The sequence below is a fragment of the Schistocerca gregaria genome, chromosome 5 (assembly GCF_023897955.1).
Source record: "Schistocerca gregaria isolate iqSchGreg1 chromosome 5, iqSchGreg1.2, whole genome shotgun sequence".
NCBI classification, from domain to species: Eukaryota; Metazoa; Arthropoda; class Insecta; order Orthoptera; family Acrididae; genus Schistocerca; species Schistocerca gregaria.
Window position 1 is genome coordinate 312,565,424 of NC_064924.1, and position 23,439 is coordinate 312,588,862.

Sequence of the window (23,439 nt, forward strand, 5' to 3'; positions counted from 1 at the left end):
GGCTGCTATTCTCCCATGGAGACGATCGTAGAGATGCTGGATGTAGTCCTGTGGAACAGCTTGCCATGCCATTTCCACCTGGCGCCTCAGTTGGACCAGCGTTCGTGCTGGACGTGCAGACCGCGTGAGACGACGCTTCATCCAGTCCCAAACATGCTCGATGGGGGACAGATCTGGAGATCTTGCTGGCCAGGGTAGTTGACTTACACCTTCTAGAGCACGTTGGGTGGCACGGGATACATGCGGACGTGCATTGTCCTGTTGGAACAGCAAGTTCCCTTGCCGGTCTAGGAATGGTAGAACGATGGGTTCGATGACGGTTTTGATGTACCGTGCACTATTCAGTGTCCCCTCGACGATCACCAGAGGTGTACGGCCAGTGTAGGAGATCGCTCCCCACATCATGATGGCGGGTGTTGGCCCTGTGTGCCTCGGTCGTATGCAGTCCTGATTGTGGCGCTCACCTGCACGGCGCCAAACACGCATACGACCATCATTGGCACCAAGGCAGAAGCGACTCTCATCGCTGAAGACGACACGTCTCCATTCGTCCCTCCATTCACGGCTGTCGCGACATCACTGGAGGCGGGCTGCACTATGTTGGGGCGTGAGCGGAAGACGGCCTAACGGTGTGCGGGACCGTAGCCCAGCTTCATGGAGACGGTTGCGAATGGTCCTCGCCTATACCCCAGGAGCAACAGTGTCCCTAATTTGCTGGGAAGTGGCGGTGCGGTCCCCTACGGCACTGCGTAGGATCCTACGGTCTTGGCGTGCATCCGTGCGTCGCTGCGGTCCGGTCCCAGGTCGACGGGCACGTGCTCCTTCCGCCGACCACTGGCGACAACATCGATGTACTGTGGAGACCTCACGCCCCACGTGTTGAGCAATTCGGCGGTACGTCCACCCGGCCTCCCGCATGTCCACTATACGCCCTCGCTCAAAGTCCGTCAACTGCACATACGGTTCACGTCCACGCTGTCGCGGCATGCTACCAGTGTTAAAGACTGGGATGGAGCTCCGTATGCCACGGCAAACTGGCTGACACTGACGGCGGCGGTGCACAAATGCTGCGCAGCTAGCGCCATTCGACGGCCAACACCGCGGTTCCTGGTGTGTCCGCTGTGCCGTGCGTGTGATCATTGCTTGTACAGCCCTCTCGCAGTGTCCGGAGCAAGTATGGTGGGTCTGACACACCGGTGTCAATGTGTTCTTTTTTCCATTTCCAGGAGTGTATGTCAGCACCCATATGACGACCAAAACTGAAAAGTCGTAGAATTTGAGCCTGGTTTTCCACAGCAACATTGTCAAATATAAGCATAGTTGTTGGCTTTACTTTTTCCGGTGAAAGGATTGGACAGCTTAGACTGAACGTCATGGATGTCAGACCATGTACACCCTGGTTTATCTTTTGCAGCAAATGGTACTTCGGATGAACCAGCGTTTTTGAAAATACATGTACATGCTCAAAGTGGACTCTGTCCGCATGTGTTAGCACCAACGTGAGAACATTTATCTCGCCACAGTTGCGTGGACCTACCATTATCAGTCATATATTTTGTGTAGGAGTATCTTCTTCTTCTTTTTCTTCTTCTGCTCTTTTCATTCACAATCATAGAACCAGTCACAACAAAGTTCCGATTTTTCTCTCATCCTGATATTATAACGACTACATCACGTTTTGGTGAGAAATGAATTTTTTTATATATATACACTCCTGGAAATTGAAATAAGAACACCGTGAATTCATTGTCCCAGGAAGGGGAAACTTTATTGACACATTCCTGGGGTCAGATACATCACATGATCACACTGACAGAACCACAGGCACATAGACACAGGCAACAGAGCATGCACAATGTCGGAACTAGTACAGTGTATATCCACCTTTCGCAGCAATGCAGGCTGCTATTCTCCCATGGAGACGATCGTAGAGATGGCTTGCCATGCCATTTCCACCTGGCGCCACAGTTGGACCAGCGTTCGTGCTGGACGTGCAGACCGCGTGAGACGACGCTTCATCCAGTCCCAAACATGCTCAATGGGGGACAGATCCGGAGATCTTGCTGGCCAGGGTAGTTGACTTACACCTTTTAGAGCACGTTGGGTGGCACGGGATACATGCGGACGTGCATTGTCCTGTTGGAACAGCAAGTTCCCTTGCCGGTCTAGGAATGGTAGAACGATGGGTTCAATGACAGTTTGGATGTACCGTGCACTATTCAGTGTCCCCTCGACGATCACCAGAGGTGTACGGCCAGTGTAGGAGATCGCTCCCCACACCATGATGCCGGGTGTTGGCCCTGTGTGCCTCGGTCGTATGCAGTCCTGATTGTGGCGCTCACCTGCACGGCGCCAAACACGCATACGACCATCATTGGCACCAAGGCAGAAGCGACTCTCATCGCTGAAGACGACACGTCTCCATTCGTCCCTCCATTCACGCCTGTCGCGACACCACTGGAGGCGGGCTGCACGATGTTGGGGCGTGAGCGGAAGACGGCCTAACGGTGTGCGGGACCGTATCCCAGCTTCATGGAGACGGTTGCGAATGGTCCTCGCCGATCCCCCAGGAGCAACAGTGTCCCTAATTTGCTGGGAAGTGGCGGTGTGGTCCCCTACGGCACTGCGTAGGATCCTACGGTCTTGGTGTGCATCCGTGCGTCGCTGCGGTCCGGTCCCAGGTCGACGGGCACGTGCAACTTCCGCCGACCACTGGCGACAACATCGATGTACTGTGGAGACCTCACGCCCCACGTATTGAGCAATTCGGCGGTACGTCCACCCGGCCTCCTGCATGCCCACTATACGCCCTCGCTTAATGTCCGTCAACTGCACATACGGTTCACGTCCACGCTGTCGCGGCATGCTACCAGTGTTAAAGACTGCGATGGAGCTCCGTATGCCACGGCAAACTGGCTGACACTGACGGCGGCGGTGCACAAATGCTGCGCAGCTAGCGCCATTCGACGGCCAACACCGCGGTTCCTGGTGTGTCCGCTGTGCCGTGCGTGTGATCATTGCTTGTACAGCCCTCTCGCAGTGTCCGGAGCAAGTATGGTGGGTCTGACACACCGGTGTCAATGTGTTCTTTTTTCCATTTCCATCACCAACTCAGCTGTAATGCTCATAAGGTATATAAACACATTAAATTATGGTATCTCATTCAGTTTAACAATGGAAATGTCGCGTGGCTAGAGCCTACCGGCGGATAGACCGTTTGCCTGGTGCGAGTCATTTGAGTTGACGCCACTTCGGTGACTTGCGTGTCTATGGGTATGAGATGATGATGATGACAACACAACATCCAGTCCCTGGGCGGAGAAAATCTCCGACCCAGCCGGGAATCGAACGCGGGCCCCTTGGCATGACATGCCGTCGCGCTAACCTCTCAGCTACCGGAGCGGACAGTTTAACAATGATTGAAGATATCGACGGTGGTGATCAACTTGGTGCTGCTGCAATATTGCAGGCATTATAGTGAAACCACTGGTTGCATTATTACGAGAGGTATGAATAAAATAAAAGTTAATTTGTGGTAATATAACCGTTTTTATTCAACAGCCACACTTGGGTGCACTTCATCAAAAAATTCAACTGGCTCTTTCTTTATCTTTACATCCACAGAATTCAGCGTGTTTCCCCCCCCCCCCCCCCCCTCCCACTGATGGACGTTCCTTTAGCTTCTTCTTTTGACACTGTATTGATGCAGTATTCTAAATCATCTGCATGCATGCTGTACGTATGGCAATAGATCACATATTGATGCAGTATTCTAAACTGTCTGGATGCACACTGTATGTATGGAGATAGCTCACAATGTCTTTATACACAGTTCGAGCACACAGCAGCCCATGGTTCAGTCTTTCCAAGTTGAGGGGTGGCACCATCCATAGGCCAACGAAGTTTGTAATGGCGCAGCATTGTAGATAAACGGATCGACCACCGGATCTCAGCCTGAGTGCCACACCATCGTACAGTCATGTTATAGTGTCAGGCCAGCACAATAAATGTCTGTTAGTGGACGAGATGGACAATACTTCGTTATCTGTTGACTGATATAGGGTTCAGCAGGACACAGTTCACTCCATTCCATCTCTGTGAACTGTACTTGAACACTCGTCCATGCATTTTTTTATCTCTAACAAAATCACTTTGAAACTCTAGCTGTTAAATTATAAGTTGAAAGGAAAAGCAATAGAGCACCGAGAGGAATCAGCAGCTCCTTATCCACCACCTCAGCACTCTGTCCTTGCAGTAACACTGTAATGTTCTGGGATGGTGCACATGTAAGATACCAATACCGGTACTGACCTGCACTGCATGCTGTAGGACCGTCCCACATAGTTTTTTGAGAGCTGGTGACTGGCTGGGTGACTTCATTACACAAATATATGACTGTACTGCTGCAAAGAAGAATTTCAGCATCGCCGGAGGTAGAAACTGGGGAAAGTGATAAATCGCAAATTAAGATGTAGCGAGTCGAAAACCAGTCCAGTGTTGTTTTATATCAGATAAAATAGGGTTCCATACATTACTTAAAGGAAAACCTTTGTCTCTATTAATAATGTCATCAGATAATCGTATTTTGATGGATTCCTTGAGAACACAATCCCAGTAACGAGAAGCCGGGGCAATAATTTGATTCTCTTTAAATGACACGTTACGCCCTTCATCGAGACAAATGTTCGGCGACGACAGATTTTTCAGGCTGTAGCAAACGTCAGTGACGCTGATGTTCCACACATCGATCATGAACAGTGCGAATAGTCTGTCTAATGTAGGCTTTTCCACAATGACAGAGAATTTTACAAACTTCAGGCTTTCTCAGTCTGGTTGTGTAAATCATGGAATACTTATAGAAAAGCTCAAGTACTGTGGTATGAGTGGGACAGCTCTCGAATGGTTTAAATCATGCCTAACTGGAAGACTGCAGAAAGTTGAAATAAGCAGTTCACATAATATACAAAAAACTGGTGATTACTCAAACTGGGAAACAATCAAGAATGGGGTGGTGCAAGGTTCGGTCTTGGGTCCTCTGCTTTTCTTAATATATACTAATGACTAGACATTCTATATTCACGAAGATGCAAATCTGGTACTTTTTGCCGATGATACAAATATAGCTATCACACCCAACAGACAAGGATTAACTGGTGAAATTGTAAACGACGTTTTTCAGAAAATCATTAAGCGGTTTTCTGCAAATGGGCTCTCATTGAACTTTGACAACACACAGTATATACATTTTCACACAGTAAATGGAATGACACCATTAATATATATATATACTTCGATCATAAATCGGTAACTAAGGTAGAATATTCAAAATTTGTAGGTGCATGCATTGATTAGGGGTGAACTGGAAAAAACACACTGTGGATCTGCTGAAACGTTTGAGTTCAGCTACTTATGCTATTAGGGTCACTGCAAATTTTGGCGATATACATCTCAGTAAATTAGGTTACCACGCCTATTTTCATTCTCTGCTTTCGTATGGCATCATATTCTGGGGTAACTCATCATTGAGTAAAAGAGTGTTCATTGCACGAAAGCGTGTAATCTGAATAACTGCTGGAGCTCATCCAAGATCATCCTGCATACACTAATTAAAAGAGCTAGAAATCTTCACTAAAATCTCACAAAATATATATTCACTTATGAAATTTTTATTAACAATCCGAACGAATTCAAAAGTAATAGCAGCGTACATAGCTACAACACTAAGAGAAAAGATGATCTTCACTACTCAAGGTTAAATCTATCTTTGGCTCAGATGGGGGTAAATTATGCTGCCGCTAAAGTCTTTGGCCACTTGCCTAACAGCATCAAAAATCTGACAGGTAGCCATATAGCATTTAAAAGGAAATTAAAAGCATTTATGAATGGCAACTCCTTCTAGTCATTAGATGAATTTTTAGATATAGTAAGTGGGTAATTCCCCCCCACCCCCCCCCACCCTAAAGGAATATTAAGTGTCATGTAATATTGTGTGTAATGTAATATCTTGTATAGACACCTTTTATTAACCTGAAACTTTCCACGTCATTACGAAGTTTCGTATTGATGATCTATGAAACAAGTAGTAATGTAATCTAATCCCAAATCATCTCTAACAGATCCAAACAGCGCTCCAGTCTGGGGTAAAGGCAAAAAAACACTTTTAATATCGTATTTCCTGAGAATTCTAGAAATTTTTGAAGAAATATTTCCAGTAAAGGGTAGAAAAGCAACTAATTTGGCGGGTTCACTTGATGGTCCAAACTGAAAAGTACGATTAATTTGATAATCAGTATATCCGTTGAGCTTGAAGACAGCCTTAAGATGATCCAGTCCCTCTGTCAAATTTTCGGAATCAGAAATGGCATAAGTTTCTTGACCAATATACGTAGGACTTCCATGTGGTGATGTGGTGGATGACAACTCGTTGAATGAAGACAGCAGTCCGTATGTGTGAGTATATGGTATACGCCACGTCCCAAGATACCATTTCCATTTTTGTGTACTAAAACATCCACACAAGATAATTTGCCATCTTTTTCAATTTCCATCGAAAATTTGATATGTGGATGACGACAGTGAAAATGATCTAAAAACCGATTAAGATTCCATGAGACCAAACGGCTATCTTCATTCTGCGAGTTGGCATGTACCACATCAAGCTGCGCTATCGGTGTCGTACTTCTTAAATTACACCACTGGCTACTAAAATTGCTACACCACGAAGATGACGTGCCACAGACGCGAAATTTAATCGACAGGAAACAGATGCTATGATATGCAAATGATTAGCTCTTCAGAGCATTCACACAAGGTTGGCGCCGGTGGCGACACCTGCAACGTGCTGACATGAGGAAAGTTACCAAACGATTTCTCATTCACAAACAGCATTTGACCGGCGTTGCCTAGTGAAACGTTGTTGTGGTGCCTCGTTTAAGGAGGAGAAATGCGTACCATCACGTTACCGGATTGTAGCCTATTGCGATTGCGGTTTATCGTGTCGCGACATTGCTGCAGAATATGGAATCGGTGGGTTCAGAAGGGTAATACGGAACGCCGTGCTGGATCCCAACGGCCTCGTATCACTAGCAGTCGAGATGACAGTCATCTTATCCGCATGGCTGTAACGGATCGTGCAGCCACGTCTCGATCCATGAGTCAAGAGATGGGGACGTTTGCAAGACAACAACCATCTCCACGAACAGTTCGACGACGTTTGCAGCAGCATGGACTATCAGCTCGGAGACCATGGCTGCGCTTACCCTTGACGCTGCATCACAGACAGGAGCGCCTGCGATGGTGTACTCAGCGACAAACCTGGGTGCACGAATGGTAAAACGTCATTTTTTCGAATGATTCCAGGTTATGTTTACAGTATCATGATGGTCGCATCCGTGTTTGGCGACATGGAGGTGAACGCACATTGGAAGCGTGTATTCGTCATCACCCGGCGTGATGGTATGGGATGCCATTGCTTACACGTCTCGGTCACCTCTTGTTCGCATTGACGGCACTTTGAACAATGGACGTTACATTTCAGATGTGTTACGACCCGTGGCTCTACCCTTCATTCGATCCCTGCGAAACCCTACATTTCTGCAGGATGATGCACGACCGCATGTTGCAGGTCCTGTACGGGCCTTTCTGGATACAGAAAATGTTCGACTGCTGCCCTGGCCAGAACATTCTCCAAATCTCTCACCAATTGAAAACGTCTGGTCAATGGTGGCCGAGCAACTGGCTCGTCAGAATACGCCAGTCATTACTCTTGATGAACTGTGGTATCGTGTTGAAGCTGCATGGGCCACTGTACCTGTACACGCCATCCAAGTTCTGTTTGACTCGATGCCCAGGCGTATTAAGGCCTTTATTACGGACAGAGGTGGTTGTTCTGGGTACTGATTTCTCAGGATGTATGCAACCAAATTGCGTGAAAATTTAATGACGTGTCAGTGCCAGTATAATATATTTGTCCAATGAATACCCGTTTATCATCTGCATTTCTTCTTGGTGTAGCAATTTTAATGGCCAGTAGTCTACTTGCGTACTTCAGAAAACTCTCCGCATTTTCTGGTGCAAGCGGCAACTAAATATATTAACTCCTCCTGGATATATTTGAGTGGGTCTGGTAGCAGCCTCAAGTTATACAGTGTACAAGTGTTTGAGCAGCTACGCTTGGTTATAAGTTTGTATGCATGAAGTTGTTATATTCTAAGTGTTACTACTGTGTTAAGCTGAGCTGTTTATTATCAGTCTAGCAAGATGTGTGGGTGAACAAACAAGTAGATAAGTAACGGAATCTCAGCTATGAAGGCGGCTAGTAGCGAGTAATGTAAGAAGGCTGTTAGAGCGCAGCTACAAATCAAGTACGCACGGCAATAGCGAGTGAAAGGCGATCGCAGCCGGCCGCTTAGCGCCAGCTAGCGGTGCGCAGCTCTGCGTGGAGGGCAGCGCGGCCGCTTGCACAAGGTGGCACACACCTGGGCCGTGTTCCACGCCGACCTGCGCCGCGAGCTTTGCGCAAATATTGCGTTTTCTGGTGTTCCCAGCAGCGAGCTGAAGTCGCGACTTACAGGCGGTCGAGGAATTGGGTCGTCAGCTTTTTCTGTTGGTGAATTCTCAACAGAACGTATTGGTGGTTTCGCCCTCTTCAAATAGGAGAGATAGCCATAAGGCCTATCTTCTGGATATACTTTTTTATCTTACGACATCTTGCAAACCGTGGCTGAAACAAACCGTGCAATTTCATACCCTTAGATTTTCGAAAAGCGTTTATGGCAGTGCGTCCGCAGCTCGTGGCCTCACGGTAGCGTTCTCACGGGATCACGGGTTCGATTCCAGACGGGATCAGGGATTTTCACCTGCCTCGAGATGACTGGGTGTTGTTGTGTTGTCTTCATCATCATCATTCATGCCCATTACGGTCTGAGGAAGGCAATGGCAAACCACCTAGACTAGAACCTTGCCTACTACGGCGGTGCGGGTCTCCCGCATCGTCCCCCTACGCTCTGTCAAGGAGTATGGGACTTCAACATCATCTTCATTTGTGGCAGTGCCACACTGCAGACTATTTACGAAGGTCCCAACATACAGCTGTAATTCTCACATGTCTTGTCGCTTGAATACTTATTAAGTAATAAAACCCAGTCCTTTGTCATAGACGGCGAGTGTTAATCAGACACAGATATATCGTAGGCAGTGACTGTGGGAAACGTGACACGAGCGCTCTTGTTCTCTATATGCGAGTGGCACTAATAACTAATCCAATACTTTTTTCTCTGCCAATTTCTGGTTGAAAAAATCCGTAATTTGTTGCGGGACTTCGTGGAATATTTCATGTTCACCTGGTATAGTTTCATGTTCAGATAGTTGGTGGCGCTATATGTAGCCTTCAAAATGGCGACTGTAACGAAGGTGCGTTCCAAGAAGAGAGATTTCATTAAGTTTTTCTCGCGGAAAACCAGCGAATCGCGGATATTCACAGGCACTATCAGAATGTCTATGGAGACTTGGCAGGCAACAAAAGCGCAGTGAGTCGTGGGGCCAGGCGTCAGTCATTGCAGCAAGTTCCCGCAAATCTGTCCGATCTCTCGCGTGTTAGCCGGCCGCACACAGCTGTGACTCCTGCAATACTCGAATGTGCACACACCGATTACAGACCGAAGACCATAAAAAGCAACGAGCGACGATATGTACGGAAATGCTGTCTGGCCCAAAGAAGGATGCCCTTTGCGGGAAGCAGAACGTGGATGATGGGGAGGCTATTGATCAGCAAGACGTTGGCACTGACGTCAACAAGTACAGTGGTACCATGCCTGTAGGCCCTCCCAGTAAGCCCGTCGCATTCAATGGAGATATTGTTGATGTTGTAACTGCGACCAGGACGGTCGCGGGGTTGAAAGCGCCTCGGGACCCGAGGAGAGACCCGCGGACAACAACACAATGGGAGAGGACGGACACGACCAACGAAGGACAGAACGAACAACAACAAGATCGAACAACAAGGAAACCTAACAACCACGTCCACTCGTCCACAGAACAAGAAAGTAAGTGAGCTGTCTAACGCGAGGCGATGTGTCCACAGACGTACGCGAGATCAGACTGACTGGACGAGCTTTTTTTTTTTCCTTTATTGATTTTCAATTCCCCCCCAAGAGGGCGGGCTGGCAGCAGCTTAGTACGCTGCTCTACAGCCTCCAGACTTTTATTTTTAAAAACGGAAGAAGAAAAGAAACAAGAAAAACAGGTGATAAAACAGTGACGTCAAGCGTAAAATGGCGGAAAAATGCGGAAAGTTAAAACAGAAAGCAAAAGGGGTTGGCAACGTTGATAAAAGACACAGGAATCAGCCAAGTAACATGGTATACACACAATTAAAAAACACGGCGACAGTCTGGTTTCTGTTCGCAAGAGATAAAAAGCACACCCAGCGACAGTATGATGGCTGTTCGCAACACTTCCCAAAAAAAAAAGAAAAAAGAAAAACATGGAACATTCACTCTAATACACTGTAGAACACTTCACGAAAGTGGCGGCACAAAGATGACACTCCCGAGCCAGAGACAGATGGGGGGGGGGGGGGACCTGGAGGAGGGGAAAGAACAAGGAGGGAGGAAGGAAAAAAACGACAAACGGGGGGGGGGGACCAAGGAGGGAGAGCACTAATAAAGGGGGAGAAGGGCAGATGCGAGAGGGAACGAGAGGAGGCAGAGGACGGAAATGCAAAAGGACTCGGCGGAGAGAAGGGGGCAAAGAGAGGGGAGGTGGGTAAGAAAGAGAATGGAAGGGGGGAGAGGGAGCCAGGGAAAAGGATAGAGGAAAGGAGGGGGAGCGAGGATCAGAGTTAAGAGGAGGGATAAATGGAGGGAGAGAGGGCATCATCTGGGAGGGGGAGTTGATGGAAGCCTCCTTGGGAAAGGAGATGTAGGGTGTAGAGATGGAGAGTAGGGGGGACACAACAGTGAAGACGCGCAGGGGGTGGGGGTAGGAGAGGAGAGAAGCAACCACGGGGTGAGGGGGTTTAAGGCGGCGGGAGGTGTAGAGGATGCGGATATGTTTGAGGAATAGGAGCAGATGGGGGAAAGGAATGAGGTCCTAGAGGATCCGCGTGGGGGACAGGAGGCGTATACGGAAGGCGAGGCGGAGTGCATGACGCTCAATGATCTGGAGGGACTTATAGAATTTGGGGTGGGGGGTGGCAGATACCCAGGAAGGACTGGCATAACAGAGGATGGGACGGATTAAGGATTTGTAGGTTTGGAGGATGGTAGAGGGGTGCAACCTCCATGTCCGGCCAGAGAGGAGTTTGAGGAGTCGGAGATGGTTGTGGGCTTTGGATTGGATGGAGCGGAGATGAGGGATCCAGGTGAGGTGATGGTCAATGGTGAGGCCAAGGTAGGTGAGGGTGGGCGTGAGGCGGACAGGACGGAAGCAGACAGTAAGGGAGAAATCCAGGAGCCAGAAGGAGCGAGTGGTACGACCTACGATGATTTCTGGGTCTTGGAAAGATTGATTTTCAGAAGCCACTGGTTACACCATGCAGCAAAAAGGTCAAGGTGATTCTGGTACTGGACAGCTGACAGGCAGGAGCTTAAGTACGCTATCGGGGGCGCCGCTATTGGCCGCTGGAACAACTTGTTCCACTGTGGCACCCTCGCACTAAAAGCGTGCCAGGAGGAGCGCACCGCCACAGCTTACGGCGCGATGGTGCCGACACCTCTAGGGGTCTTCGACGTCCATAATGTCTGGCGAGGATTCAAATTCCGCGGCGCGCTGTACCGTAGTTGAAAAATACAGTTTTGTAGCCAAAAGAGTGTGAATAATTCGGTGTACTGGAACAATGTATAAAACCAATCTGTTTTCAGAAGAAAATATGTTACAATACTTATCGAACACCCCTCACACTTCTGATGAAAACTAACGCGGAACTGTTTACTAAATGCTGAGACAGATGGACCCGATAGTATAAAAGGAGGCGGGAAATATTGTGTTGTCATTGAAGAAACAGTAACAGCAGAATGAGTATGTCAGGGGAGCTCAGTCACTTGTAATGTGGAGTAGTGACTGGATGTCACATGAGTGACAGAAACTTCGGGAACATTTCTACCCTTTTGAAATCACGCAGGTCGATTGTTAGCGATGTGATGGTGAAATGGAAACATGAAGAGACAACCACAGCCAAAATCGAGACCAGCTGGACGTCGTGCACTAGTAGACAGCTACCGTCGAGCATTGAGGAGGGTGGTTGTACAAAACAACCTGACGTCAAGGGAAGAAATCATCTGTGATTTCCTAAGTGGTACTAGTAGTCCAACTTGGACCATTTGCAGGAAGTTAAAAAGATCGGGTACAATGGTCTAGCAACCCCTCATAAGCCACACATTTCTTTAATCAACGATAAGAGATGCTTGAGGTGGTGTAAAGAGTGACGTCAATCGACAGTGAGTGACTGCAATCCAGTGATTTGAAGTTACGAATCACGCTATACCTTGTGGCAGTCCGATGGAAGAGTTTCGATTTGACGAATGCCCGACGAAAATTAACTGCCATGACGCGAAGTGCCAACAGTGAAGTACGGAGGAGGTGTTGTTACGGTATGGAGGTGTTCTTCGTGATTAGGGTGTGGTCCCATTACTGCGCTTAGGAAAACAGTGAAAGCGGAAGGTTATTCACACATTTTGCAACCTTGTGCACTACGTACACTATAGAAACAGTTCAGGAAGGATTGTTGTTTGTATCAGCATGACAAAGGGCCAATTAATAAAGCAGTATCTATGAGGCAATGGTCTGCGCACAATAACATTCCTGAAATGGACTGGACGGGACTGGCCTGCCCAGAATTCCGACCTGAACGCAATGGAACACCTTTCAGATCAGTTACAACGTCGACTTCCTTCCACACCGCAGCATCCAACATCACTGCTATCTCTTTCTCGGCTCTTGAGGAAGATTGGGCTGCCATTCTCCTACAGACATTCAGATACTTCATTGAAATCGTCCCCAGCAGAGTTCAAGCCTTCATAAAGGTGAAATGTCTTCACGGTGCATATAAATGTCCACTGATGGGTGGGTGTCCGGATACCTTTGATCAGAAACTGTACCTTCTATTGATCTTACGTATATTCAGTGTAAGTTTATCACATTCGCCCAGCCGTAAACAGCCTTGAGCATTCCATCTGCCTTCTCACCTGCGTGCTCTGTCATTTCATCGGTGACTATAATGTTGCTGTCAATCACTATGAATTTTCGCTCCTTGTCTTATACTGTACAGAAATTCATTGGGAAGAAAGAGTCTAACTAAAAAATACCGGCAAATTGTAAGGCTTTGTAGAAGGTGTCTTGAAGAACAAATTGTGGAAAGGAATCCCTGCGAGTAAAGATCATCAAACACAGCAGAGTGCCGAAGTTACAGGGGAAGCGCAAGCTGCTAGGCCACCTCTTAGACAGATGAGTCGCGAACGATCACGTAGACGGTCAAACCATTTGTGAAATCTCCTGTGTCTCAAATTTTTTTGGTACTGTACTGCTGTGTCTGATGAGGTTGCAACAAATTTTGATTGACGGCCGATTTGACGAACAGGTTTGACTATTTTAATATGGTAAATCGTCCGAGAAAGTAAGGAAGACAATTTTTTGTCGTCAGTCGTCTAACTGGTTTGATGCGACCGGCCACAAATTCCTGTCCTGTGCCAACCTCCTCATCTCAGAGTAGCACTTGCAACCTACATCCTCAATTTCTTTCTGGATGTATTCCAATCTGTGTCTTCGTCTACAGTTTTTTTTTCCCTTCTGTCCTGGTTTTACCACAGTCCATGTTTCACTACCATACAATGTCAGCCGCGCGTGGCTCATGTTCCAGCCATCATGTATTTTACACCCTGTTTTTAACGTACTTCCAACTCACTACGTTAATTTAAATTACTTGTGTCACTGAGTTGCTGATTTGCCTGACCGTGAGCGGCACTAGCAGCGCGTATCGATATGTCCCCTCTCGTAGTATCTTTGGTTGACTGCTATTACTTCCCGATCGTTATCTGTCATAAGCGAGTTCGGGTCGCGAGATCGGATCTGTCTGTCAGTTGGAACGCGTCCGGAGCGCAGTCTGGACCTGCCAATCAGGGAATTGCAATGCGGCACTAGTGCAGTCGGGTTGGAGTAGTACTGAAGTTGAGTCGACACGGCTCGCCCGACCATTGCCGCCTCGCATCACTTGAGCCGGGCCACGGTCTTGGTGGATCGTCGATCGGTCGTCCTACCAGGCGACGCGTCGTGGCTCGCCGGTCGTTCGTTAGTTGGCTGTGTGTGTGTGTGTGTGTGTGTGTGTGTGTGTGTGTGTGTGTGTGTGCATATCGACTCCCGATTTGCCTTCGTGTGTGGTTAGTTACTGTTGGGTATCGTTCAGGTCTTCGAGCAGTGTTTGTCAGGTTGTGTGTGTAGTTGGCGTTATTTCCACTGACGACTATTGTAAATGTTGTCGGCATTCTGAGGGCACACGGTAGGTTGGTGCGGATCAGGGAGGATATCTCCATGTGGTGCAGCCAGCTGGGTCCGCTGACAATCCCTGCGCAGTGTCGGATCGTGTTTGGAGCTGTCCGATCGCGACGAGCTTCGTGGCTCACCGACTCAGGACGTCAAAGTTGAGTGGTGTGTTAAGTACCCATACCACGTCCGGACGTTCATGTGGTGTCGTTCGTTTCGGTGGTTCACTGTTGGGGAAGTTTTCCTGTGAGCAACACCGAGTGTTTGTATAGCTGAAATTTAGCCGCCATGCGGTGGATTTAACTATATTGGTTGATTACAATTCAAGTGCACCAGCGGAATTTTCTGCCTTGTGGCCGTTGGTGTTCTGGTTACCTGCCCTGGCCGCTAACGTAATTCAGGTAGTGTTCTTTCCTCACCTGTTGTCACTGTCCAACATGGTGTGTAGTTTTGACTGCTTAACGGATATATGTATTTAATTGTGGATAATTGCGTCCGTAACATTTCGTGTTTGAGTTCTCATGTACCGATTGGTGGCAAGCAAGTCGTTTTGTCAGTCGGTACATGGCTGTCCCCTGGTTGGGTTACCGACGGATCAAGTGTAGTGGCCACACTACCCGTCTCACCTAAGTGAACGAGGGCAGACCGACCCCCTGGAAGCTTCTGAGTGCCTTAGTCTTTACTGTCTTCGTCACCGGTGTTTAATTGTCTGTTTATAATCAATCATAGCCAACAATTTAAAAATATTCTTGTTTCTACTGTGTTTTCAAACACCTTCAGCGGCGTGTAACTAAGTTTGAATTCCGGCAAGTGGATGTTTGCTGAAAGGTTATTGTCGTTGTGTTGTCTTTTCTTAGAACTTAAGGCTAATGGTTATAGTTTTTTAAAACTTTGGAAAATTAATTGTGGGCCTTCAGCCGCTTAAAACCTTATTCTTAAAATTACCCTTTAAGCAAAAACATTGCGGCCTTCTGCCGTTGAAAGATTATGGTAATTTATTTTAAAATCTTGAAAATTTTATTGTGGTCCTTCAGCCCTTTGTATTGCATCTTGCTTATGTTTGTCTATCCACTTTTGCCTTGAGGCTTTCAGCCTAGCTGTCATATATATAATTTTAACTACGTGTCTTCAGTCACTTGAAATATACCTTGTTGATTTTTAAGATTTCTTGTTTGGAGGCCTTCAGCCATGAGAAAATTGGAGTTTGAAACTCGTAGTTGTAAAAGTTCAGCTATGTGCCGCTTTGTTTGTAAATGTGTTATTAAATTACAATTTTGAAGTGAAACTGATGGACACCTTATTTGGCCCTTTCCACAATCCCAATCACCAGTTCTGCCCAGCGGGTTTAGCAGGCGTCTCAAAACATGTATTCTCAAAAATTTCTTTCTCAAATTAAGGCCATGTTTGATGACAGTAGACTTATCTTGCCCGGAAATGCCTTTTTTGCCAATGCTAGTTCGCTTTTTGATGTCCTTCTTGCTCCACCTGTCATTGGTTATTTTGATGCCTAGGTAGTGGAATTCCTTAACTTCATTTACTTCGTGACCATCAATCCTGATGTCAAGTTTCTCACTGAATGACATTTTCATTCTGCAGAGGAGTGTGCGCTGATATGAAACTTCCGGACCGATTAAAACTGTGTGCCGGACCGAGACTCGAACTCGGGAGCTTTGCCTTTCGCGGGCAAGTACTCTACCAACTGAGCTACCCAAGCACGACTCACGCCCCCTCCACGTTCGCAGGAGAGCTTCTGTTAAGTTTGGAAGGTAGGAGACGAGATACTGGCAGAAGTAAAGCTGTGAGGATGGGGCGTGAGTCGTGCTTGGGTAGCTCAGTTGGTAGAGGACTTGCCCGCGAAGGGCAAAGGTCCCGAGTTCGAGTCTCGGTATGGCACACAGTTTGAATCTGTCAGGAAGTTTCAAGTTTCTCACTGTTCTCCTTTCTGCTAATTCTCATTATGTCCGTATCTCTTCGATTTACTCTCACTCCATATTTTTGCCTCATTAGCCTGTTCATTCCATTCAGCATGTAATGTAGTTCTTCCTCACTTTTACTCAAGAAAGCTGTGTCATCACTGAGTCGTATCATTGATATCCTTTCACCTTTAATTTTAATCCCACTGTTGAACCTTTCTTTTATTTCCGTCATTGCTTCTTTGATGTACAGATTGAACAGTAGGTGCCAAAGACGACATCCCAGTTTTACTACCTTCTTAAAGCTAGCACTTCGTTCTTGATCGTCCCCTCTTATTATTCCCTGTTTCCTCTTGCACATATTGTGTATTATCCGTCTCACCTATAGCTTACCCCTATTTTTCTCTGAATTCCGAACATCTTGTACCATTTTACATTTTCCGGGTCGACAAATCTTATGAACGTGTCTTGATATTATTTAGTCTTTCTTCCATTATGAACTGCAACGTCGGAATTGCCTCTATGGTGTCTTTACATTTCCTAAAGCCAAATTCATCTAACACAGCCTGAACTCTCTTTTCCATTCTTATGTATATTATTCTTGTCAGCAACTTAGCTGCATGAGCTGATTGTGCGATAATTCTCGCACTTGTCAGCTCTTGCAGTCTTCGGAACTGTGTGGATGTTACTTCTCCGGAAGTCAGATGGTACGTCGCCAGAATTCTACACACCAGAGTGAGTAGTCGCTTTGTTTCCGCTTCGCCGAATGATTTTTGAAATTCTGATGGAACGTTATCCATCCCTTCTGTCTTATTTGATCTTAAGTCCTTCAAAGATCTTTTAAATTCTGATTCTAATATTGGGTCCCTATCTTTTATACATCGTTCCTGTTTCTTCTTCTGTCACATCAGACAAATCTTCCCCCACTCAGAGACCTTCAGTGTGCTCTTTCCATCTATCTGTTCTCTTCTAGTTACTTAACAGTGGAATTCCCATTGCACTCTTCATGTTACAACGCTTACTTTAAATCACATCGAATGTCGTTTTGACTTACCTATATGCTGAGTCACGCCTACCGACGATATTTTCTTTTTCCATTTATTCACATTTTTCATTCAGCCATTTCTCTTAGCTTCCCTGAAATTCCTGTTTATCTCATACCTTAGCGATTTATATTTCTGTAGTCCTGAATTTCCCTGAACTTTTTTGTGCTTCCGTCTTTCATCAATCAACTCAAATATTTCTTGTGTTACCCATGGTTTCTTCGCAGTTACCTTCTATGTACCTACGTCTTTCTTTCCAATTTCTGTACTGGCCCTTTTTAGAGCTGTCCATTCCTCTTCAACTGTTCTGCCTATTGAGCTATACCTTATTGCTGCATCTATAGCTACAGACAACTTCAACCCTATATCGTCATTTCTTACTACTTCTGTATCCCACTATTTTTGGGTATTGATTCTTCCTGAATAGTCTCTTAAAGCTCATCCTACTCTTCATCACTACTACATTGTGATCTGTCTATATTTGCTCCTGGGTACGTCTTAAATCTACTATCTGATTTCGAAATATCTGTTTGACCGTGATGTATTCTAACTAAAATCTTCCCGTATCAACTGATCTTTTCCAAGTATACCTCCTCCTCTTGTGATTCTTGAGCAGAATATTCGTTGTTACTTGCTGAAATTCGTCTTTTTCCTCTCTCACTCCTTGTGCCAAGTCTGTATTCTCGTGTTACCTTTTCTTCTACGCCTTCCCGTACAACTTCATTCCAGTCCCCGACGACTATTAGATTTTCTTCTCCCTTTATGTACTATATTACTCTTTCAATATCCTCATACACTTTCTCCATCTCTTCGTATACCTGAACCATCACTGCCAGTGTTGGTTTCTTATCGATTTTGATAAGAACAACCATACCACGACCGAGCGAGGTGGCGCAGTGGTTAGCACACTGGACTCGCATTCGTGAGGACGACGGTTCAATCCCGTCTCCGGCCATCCTGATTTAGGTTTTCCGTGATTTCCCTAAATCGCTTCAGGCAAATGCCGGGATGGTTCCTTTGAAAGGGCACGGCCGATTTCCTTCCCAATCCTTCCCTAACCCGAGCTTGCGCTCCGTCTCTAATGACCTCGTTGTCGACGGGACGTTAAACACTAACCACCTCCACCACCAACCATACCACTGAGCTGTTAACAGAACACGCACTATGCCCTGTCTTCCTATTCATAATGAATCATTCTCCCGTTATACCATTTTCCGCTGCTGTTGATATTACCCTATACTCATCCGACCTGAAATCCTTGTCTTCTTTTCATTTCACTGACCCCTACTAGATCGAGATTGAGCCTTTGCATTTCCCTTTTCAGATTTTTTAGCTTCCCTATCACGTTCACGGTTCTGACATTCCACACCCCGACTCGTAGAACATTAATCTTTCCTTGGCAATTTAGTCTTCTCCTCATTGTCACTCCACCTTGGCAGTGCCCTCCCGCATATCCGAATGGGGAACTATTCCAGGATCTTTTGCAAAAGGAGAGAGCATAATGATACTTTTACAATTACAAGCCACATGTTCTGTGGATACACCTTATGTCTCTTTAATGCTGTGATTTCCATTGCCTTCTGCATCTTCATGCCGTTGATCATTGCTGAGTCTTCAACCTTTAGGTGCTGTTTCCCACCCCAGTGTCAAGAGTGTGCCCTGAACCTCTGTCCGCTCCTTTGTCCTCTTTGAGGAGGCTGTTGGCAGAATGAGGGTGACTTCTTATGTCGGAGGTCTTCAGTCTCCAAGGCTGAGTATTAATTAATAACTTAAGTGGTGGCGGGTTTCGAACCCAGGACTGAGGACGTTTAGATTACTAATGTAAGGCATCATCCCCAGACGACGGGTTCAATATTGACAGGAGTTACAAACAAAATACTTTAATTGGCCTTCAAAGTAATCACCCTTATCCACAACGCACTTCTGACCTCTGTTGTACGGCTGTTGGAAACTGTCAACAAACTGTCACCTAACGCTTCTTCTGAAATCGCATAAAGTACGGTTGCCATTTGTTGTTCGATGTAAGTACCATTACAGATGAGACGTGGTGCTACCAGTACGATCTAGAGACTATGAATGGCATAGTGTTTATCTATCGTCTTCCTCTCCTCGCGAAAAGAAACTCGGCTAGCACAGTCCATGACTGAGACGATATTGTTAGCCTTTTTCGACAGGAAGGGCTTGAACCATCACAAATTTATAACGAGAGGGAGGGATCGTTCACTATGTTACAATATTTGCTTCCATTGAGAGTAACCAACAGGAAACATTATCTTGACAAAAATTATGATGATTAGATTGGTGGCTGCTTTGCAGGAGAAGATCGCTAAGGTGGGCCTAGAAATACCCCTCGGAGACTCGTGTCTTTTTGTTGGACACACCGTCAGATTCCTCTCTTAATGCGCAAAGTACCTATATTTTACTACACGCAGGAGCTTCGTTAGCAGGTGCGGTACGTACGCAACAAGGTAAAGCATTCTTTGGTAGGTGAGGACAATTCACTTTGGTTAGTTAACTGAACTTTCTGAGCGCCACCAATAGATGAACAAGTAAGAGCTTTATATACCTAACAATGAATGTTTGGTGCTTGCTTATTATTTTTGAAACTGCCCAATGACGTATTAACTTTAATTTATATTCTATACGGCACTACAGATAGGTCTACATTCAATATAAGTTGGGACCTGTAGTAAAGCAAAGTTATGATTTGTCTCTCCTTATTTCATAGAAGATGACAATGGCATAATGAACAATGCTGTGTTAAATAAATCACAGATTGTGAGACTTCCTGGCAGATTAAAACTGTGTGCTGAACCGAGACTCGAACTCTGGACATTTCGCCAGCAAGTGCTCTACTTCTGGAAATCACAGATTTTCGACAGCTGGTGCGTAATAATTTCCGCACTGACTGTTACGAGTTCCAACGGCTCAAGAAAGCTCAGAAGTGATGAAGACGTAAACCTCTGTGCACTCGTGGCGCATTCATAATCAAAATAATTCTTCTCACGGTGTGAAACTTCCTGGCAGATTTAAACTGTGTGCCCGACCGAGACTCGAACTCGGGACCTTTGCCTTTTCGGTGTATTCATACAGTTCCGAAGCAGTGGAGTGTGTGCATTACACGGCATCGTAACTACGTTGTCGATGTGTAGAAAATTTAAGCTTTTACTTCAATGCTATCAAAAGGTACGGCTATTTATGTCAAATGTTTTGATATCTTCTCAGTGTAAAAATCGGTAATAGGCAAAAGTCGTTAAAATTCTCAGTTCCCGGAGTGGATGAACTATCCACATACAGAATGAAGTTTGTACGGAACCCTCGGTGCGAGAGGCCTACTCGCACGTAGCCTGATTTTTTGTGTTACCTGATTTGCAAAATCACAAAGTTTTAATTTTAATCACCCTCTTACACTAAAGAGCCAAAGAAACTGGTACGCGTGTCTAAAATCGTGTAGGGCCCCCGCGATCACGCAGAAGTGCAGCAACACGATGTGGCATGGATCCGACCAATGTCTGAAGTAGTGCTGGAGGGAACTGACACCGTCAGGTCCATAAATCCCTAAGATTACGAGGGGGTGGAGATATCTTATGAATGGTTCAAATGACTCTGAGCACTATGGGACTTAACATCTATGGCCATCAGTCCCCTAGAATTTGGAACTACTTAAACCTAACTAACCTAAGGACGCCACACAACACCCAGCCATCACGAGGCAGAGAAAATCCCTGACCCCGCCGGGAACTGAACCCGGGAACCCGGGGATATCTTCTGAACATCACGTTGCAAGGCATCTCAGATATGCTCAATAATGTTCATGCCTGTGGCCAGCAGAAGTGTTTGAAGTCAGAAACATGTTGCTGGAGTCACTCTGTAGCAATTTTAGACAAGTAGGGTGTCGCATTGTCCTGTTGGAATGCCAAATTCCGTCGGAAATCACAATGGACATGAATGGATGCGGATGGTAAGACAGCTTGGTTACGTACGTGTTGTAAGTAGGCTGTTTAGATGTTTTTTTGGTAACGCCACCTAGCTCTCTGTATGAAGATAACTGAATGTGCTGTGTGCAGTCTGTGGCTGGTTTGCATTGTTGTCTGCCATTGTAGTGTTGGGCAGTTGCTGTTAGCGGCGCGTAGCGTTGCGCAGTTGGAGGTGAGCCGCCAGCAGTGGTGGACGTGGGGAGAGAGATGGCGGAGTATTGAAATTTGTAAGACTGGATGTCATGAACTTCTATATATATTATGACTATTAAGGTAAATACATTATTTGTTCTGTATTAAAATCTCTCATTTGCTAACTATGCCTATCAGTAGTTAGTGGCTTCAGTAGGTTGAATCTTTTATTTAGCTGGCAGTAGTGGTGCTCGCTGTATTGCAGTAGTTCGAGTAACGAAGATTTTTGGTGAGGTAAGTGATTTGTGAAAGGTATAGGTTAATGTTAGTCAGGGCCATTCTTTTGTAGGGATTATTGAAAGTCAGATTGCGTTGCGCTAAAAATATTGTGAGTCAGTTTAAGCACAGTCATGTAGAATTGTCCTAAGGGGACGTTTCATATGTCGACCCTTAGCCGAGGATACCTCCCTGGAATCTTCTGATTTTTTCTTGTAGTTTGTATAATTAGTGTAGCTTTTGTTTATAGCTAGCTCGTAATTATAGAGAGAATTTCCTTTGTAGTTGTAGTTTTTCATTGTTGTACAGTAAAACAGTTGTAGCATGCATGTAGATTTGCAGCAAGTATTTCGCAGCTGCGCTTGCAAGGTACGAGATATTATTTTCAGTGCTATGTTAATGTGTTCTCTTATTTTTGCTCTTCAAATTGTGCTTTTCTGTGTTATCGTGTGAAATATTGTGACAATAATGGCGTGTGAAAAACGTAATATTAGGCTCCAAAGTAAACTGAGTAATGACAGTGAAGACGAATGCAGTGTGTTAGCGCCACCATGTAATGAATTAACTAATGTCCACAGTACTAATTTGGTAATTGTGCATAGGGAAATGGAGTGGGCTCCAAATAATGGTGTAGGCAGTGAAACAATTAGTGAACAGGGAAGCATTATCGATCGATCGGTCGGCAACAACTCGCCTCAGGACAGGACACAATCTTGCAAATACTGTAGATTCAGATTTTGCGTCCTCATCGTTTTCTCAAATAAGTCAAGACACATTTTCTGTTCTTCAAACTGCGAATATTGCCGGTTCAAATGCATTGCCGAATAGCACTGAGGAACATGTTTCAGACACCAGTGCATTGTTATTACAATTAATGCAACAAATGGGACAAAAGCTTCAAAAGTTAGACACAATGGAACAAAATCTTCAGAAGTTAGACACAATGGAACAAAATCTTCAAAAGTTAGACACAACGCTTGAACAAAATCAGAAACAAATGGGACAAAATCTTAAAAAGTTTGACACGATGGAACAAAATCTTCGGAGGTTAGACACCACGCTTGAACAAACACGTGAAGATTTAACTAATGAGTTACATAACATTGAATCGAAATGCCAAAAAGTCTGTAATGACGTAAAAACACAAATTTGTGAGCATTTTCAACCAATTTTTTCGCGGCATGAAAATACATTACAGAATCACGAATCAGACATAAAAGAACTGCAAACTATTGTTCATGAAAATCGTGAGACTTTGAAAGCCAAAATTGACTCAGTTGCATCTACCGATTCTGTTACGCAACTTGCAAAAACTCAGGAAAACTTAAAGGACACAGTAGATACGATTTCAACACAAATGGACACTCTGAAACTTGGTTTAGAAAAACACACAGAGGAAATAATTTCACTATCGGATAAAGTAGCCGAACTTTCAGGTCAGTTCACTAACTTATCTACAAACAAATTAGAAAATTCAAACAGAATCAAAATCAAATCAACACACAGTACAAAAGAGAAATGCGGAAAGTTCAAATCAGTTGGCTCAAGTAATACAAGAATTACATATTTCAGAGGACATTCGCGCTCCAGTACGGGAAGAGGGACATAGAAATACAGGACAAC